General features: G+C 46.5%; 1 pseudogene; it reads left to right on the top strand.

Annotated features, from left to right (window-relative positions):
- Nucleotides 1-1,221: 1,221 nt before the first annotated feature.
- LOC100991108 (inosine-5'-monophosphate dehydrogenase 1-like) lies at nt 1,222-4,648 on the top strand (annotated as a pseudogene).
- The last annotated feature ends 402 nt before the right edge of the window (nt 4,649-5,050 follow it).

Below are 5,050 nucleotides of genomic sequence, written 5' to 3'. Positions count from 1 at the left end.
AAGAATAAAGGGCAAAGATCCAAATAAACAAAGTAGTAATGACGAAGGGGACATTACAACTGACTGCATAGAAATACAATAAGCCCTCTGAGACTATTATGAATACCTCTATGCACACCAACTAGAAAACCTACAAGAAATGGATAAATTCCTGGAAACATACAACCTCCCAAGATGGAACCAGGAAGAAATTGATACCCTGAACAGACCAATCACCACTTCTGAAATTGAATCAGTGGTTAAAGACCTACCAACCAAAGCCCTGGACCAGGCAGATTCACAGCTGAATTCTACCAGACATATAAAGAGGAGCTGGTACCAATCCTACTGAAACTATTCCAAAAAATTGAGGAAGAGGGATTCCTCTCAAACTCATTCTATGAGATCAGCATCATTCTGATACCAAAACCTGGCAGAGACACAACAACAAAAAAGAAAACTTCAGGCCCATATCCCTGATGAACATTGGTCTAAAAATCCTCAGCAAAATACTAGCAAATCAAATCCAGCAGCACATCAAAAAGTGAATACACCATGATCAAGTAGGCTTTATTCCTGGGATGCAAGGTTGGTTCAGCATTTGCAAATCAATACATGTAATTTGTCACATAAATGGAATTAAAAACAAAAGCACATGATCATCTTAGTAGACACAGAAAAGGCTTTTGATAAAATTCAACATCCCATCATGTTAAAAACTATCAACAAACTAGGCATTGGAGGTACAAACTTCAAAATAATAGGAGCCACATATGTCAAACCCACAGTCAACATCATACTGAATGGGCAAAAGCTAGAAGCATTCCCCTTTAGATCTGGAACAAGACAAATATGCAAACTCTCTTCATTCCTATTCAGCGTAGTATTGGAAATCATAGCCAAAGCAATCAGGCAAGAGGGAGAAATAAAAGGCATCCAACTATGAAGAGAGGAAGTCAAACTTTCTCTTTTTTTAGATAACATGATACTATAAAAAAAGCATCACGATACTAGAAAACCTCATAGTCTCTGCCCAAAGTTTTCTAAATATGATAAACACCTGCAGCAAAGTGTCAGTGTGCAAAATCAACATATAATAATCAGTAGCATTTCTATATGCCAATAACATCCAAGCTGAGAGCCAAGTAAAAGTTGCAATCCCATTCACGGTAGCTACAAAACGAATAAAATACCTAGGAATACAGACAACCAGGGAAGTGAGAGATCTCTATAATGAGAATTACAAAAAACTGCTACAAGAAATCAGAGATGACAGAAACAAATGGAAAAACATTCCATGCTCATGGATAGGAAGAATCAATCTTGTTAAAATGGCTATATGATCCAAAGTAATTTACAGATTCAATGCTATACCTATCAAACAACCAACAACCTTTTTCACAGAATTGGAACAAAAGGGTTCTCAAATTCATATGGAACTAAAAGAGAGCCTGAATAGTCAAAGCAATCTTAAGCAAAAAGAACAAAGCTGGAGGTATCACACTACTCAACTTCAAATCATACTACAAGTCTACAGTAACTAAAATAGCATGGTACTGGTATAAAAACAAACACATAGACCAATGGAACAGGTTCCAGAAATAAGGCTGCACACCTACAGCCATCTGATCTTTGACAAAGGTGACAAAAACAAGCAATGGGGAATAGGCTCTCTATTCAATAAATGGTGGTGAGATAACTGGCTAGCCATATGCAGAAGATTGAAGCTGGACCCCTACATTTCACTGTATACAAAAATCAACTCAAAATGGATTAAAGACTTAAACGTAAAATGTAAAACTATAAAGACCCTAGAAGAAAATCTAGGAAATACCATTCTGTATATTGGCCCAGGTAAAAACTTAATGATGAAGACTCCAAAAGCAATTGAAAAACAAATAAACAAAAATTGAAAAGTGGGTTATAACTAAACAGCTTCTGCACAGCCAAAAAAAAAAAAATTAAGAGTAAACACACAACCTACAGAATGTGATAAAATATTTGCAAACTATGCATGCAACAAAGGTTTAATATCCTGAATCTATAAGGAACTCAAACAAATCAACAAGCAAAAAATAACCCCATTACAAAATGGGCAAAGGATATGAGCAGACACTTCTCAAAAGAAGACATACACACGACCAACAAGCATATGTAAAAATGGTCAACATCACTAATTATTGTGGGATTGCAAATCAAAACCACAATGAGATACCATCTCACACAAGTCAGAATATCTATTATTAAAATGTCAAAAAATAACAAATGCTGGCATGTTTGCAAAGTAAAGGAAACACATACACTACTGCTGGGAAAATAAATTAGTTCAGCCATTGTGGTAAGTCTGGAGATTTCTCAAAGAACTTAAAATAGAACTACCACTGGACCCAACAATTCCATTACTGGGTATATACCCAAAGGAATATAAATTATTCTACCATAAAGATACATGCACACATATATTCATCGTAGCACTATTCATAATAGCAGAGACATGGAATCAACCTAGATGTCCATCAATAGTAAACTGGATTCAGAAAATGTGGTACATATATACCATGAAATACTACGCAGCTATAAAAAATGAGTTCATGGCCTTTGCAGCAACATGGATGGAACTGGAGGCCATAATCCTACGTGAATTAATGGAGGAACAGAAAACCAACTGTCATATGTTCTCACTTATACATAGGAGCAATATGTTGACTATGCATGGACACAAAGAAGGGAACAATACACACTGGTGCCTATCTGAGGGTGAAGCGTGGGAGGAGGGTAAGGATTTAAAAACAACCTATTGGGTATTATGCTGATTACCTGGGTGACAAAATTATCTTTACACCAAATCCCCACAACATGCAACTTACCCAGGTAAAAAACTTGAAAACTTGCACATGTACTCCTTGAACCTGAAATAAAAGTTGGAAAGAAAAAAAAACAAGTCAAAAAAGAACAGCCCCCGTCCCCGGCCCGCCCGGCCCGAGGCTGCAGCGTGTCCGCCGCGCGGCCTCAGCAGCAGCAGCAGTGGCGGCAGCGGCGGCTGCAGCGGCTGGCGGCCGCGCGGGTGTTTATGTCGGGGTCTCGCGGCAGCATGGCGGACTACCTGATCAGCGGCAGCACCCGCGGCTACGCGTCCGAGGCCGGCCTCACCGCGCAGCAGCTCTTCGCCAGCGCCGATGGCCTCACCTACAACGACTTCCTGATTCTCCCAGGATTCATAGGCTTCATAACTGATGAGGTGGACCTGACCTCAGCCCTGCCCCGGAAGATCACGCTGAAGACTCCGCTGACCTCCTCCCCCATGGGCACTGTGACAGATGCCGACATGGCCATCGCGATGGCTCTGATGGGAGGGCTCTGATAGGAGGTATTAGTTTCATTCACCACAACTGCACCCCAGAGTTTCAGGCCAATAAGGTGCAGAAGGTCAAGAAGTTTGAACAGGGCTTCATCACGGACCCCGTGGTGCTGAGCCCCTCGCACACCGTGGGTGATGTACTGGAGGCCAAGATGCGGCATGGCTTCTCTGGCATCCCCATCACTGAGACGGGCACCATTGGCAGCAAGCTGGTGGGTATCATCGCCTCCCGAGATATCGACTTTCTTGCTGAGAAGGACACCACCCTCCTCAGTGAGATGATGACGCCAAGGACCGAGCTGATGGTGGCTCCAGCAGGCGTGACATTGAAAGAGCAAATGAGATCCTGCAGCGTAGCAAGAAAGGGAAGCTGCCTATCGTCAATGATCACAATGAGCTGGTGGCCATCATCCGCACCGACCTGAAGAAGAACCGAGACTACCTCTGGCCTCCAAGGATTTCCACAAGCAGCTGCTGTGCGGGGCAGTTGTGGGCACCCGTGAAGATGACAAATTCCGCCTGGACCTGCTCACTCAGGCGGGCGTCGATGTCATAGTCTTGGACTCGTCCCAAGGGAACTCGGTGTATCAGATCGCCATGGTGCATTATATCAAACAGAAGTACCCCCACCTCCAGGTGATTGGGGGGAACGTGGTGACAGCAGCCCAGGCCAAGAACCTGATTGACGCTGGTGTGGATGGGCTGCACGTGGGCATGGGCTGCGGCTCCATCTGCATCACCCCGGAAGTGATGGCCTGTGGTCAGACCCACGGCGCTGCTGTGTACAAGGTGGCCGAGTATGTCTGGCGCTTTGGTGTGCCCGTCATAGCCGATGGCAGCATCCAGACCGTGGGGTACATGGTCAAGGCCCTGGCCCTTGGAGCCTCCACAGTGCTGGCCCTTGGAGCCTCCACAGTGATGACGGGCTCCTTGCTGGCCGCCACCACGGAGGCCTCTGGCGAGTACTTCTTCTCAGACAGGGTGTGGCTCAGGAAGTACCGGGGCATGGGCTCGCTGGATGCCATGGAGAAGAGCAGCAGCACCCAGAAATGATACTTCAGCGAGGGGGATAAGGTGAAGATCACACAGGGTATCTCGGGCTCCATCCAGGACAAAGGGTCCATTCAGAAGTTTGTGCCCTACCTCATAGCGGGCATCCAGCACGGCTACCAGGATATCGGGGTCCACAGCCTGTCTGTCTTTGGGTCCATGATGTACTCAGGAGAGCTCAAATTTGAGAAGCGGACCATGTTGGCTCAGATCAAGCGTGGTGTCCATGGCCTGCACTCTTAGGAGAAGTGGCTGTACTGAGGACAGTGGTGGAGGCCGAGGTGGTTGAGGGGGCACACCCCAGTGTCCACCTTCGGGCACAGCCTCCCTCCATAACTGAGTGGTCCACAGATTTGCACTACGGGTTCCCCAGCTCCTTTCCAGGGAGACAGGAGGGGAGGTCCTGAGGGGCCTGGGGCCCCTCACTGGGCAACCCCTGCAGAGTCATTACTGCTCCCTGGGCCAGGCTGCCCTGGGAGCCCCCTCCTTCCCCTCCCCTCCGCCGCCCGCCCCAGTCAGCCGGACTCTCAGGCCCTGAGCCTGCCTCAGGTCTTTCTTGCTGCAGCCTGTTCCAGCCCAGCCCCCACCCCAGGGGCAGACGTCCCATCCTGGCTTCTCCTGTAGGGCACCTCCTTGTCCCCAGCCCCCCAGGAAATTGTGCTG

The sequence above is a fragment of the Pan paniscus genome, chromosome X (genome assembly GCF_029289425.2).
Source record: "Pan paniscus chromosome X, NHGRI_mPanPan1-v2.0_pri, whole genome shotgun sequence".
Lineage (NCBI taxonomy): Eukaryota > Metazoa > Chordata > Mammalia > Primates > Hominidae > Pan > Pan paniscus.
This window is presented reverse-complemented; position numbering and strand designations above follow the sequence as displayed.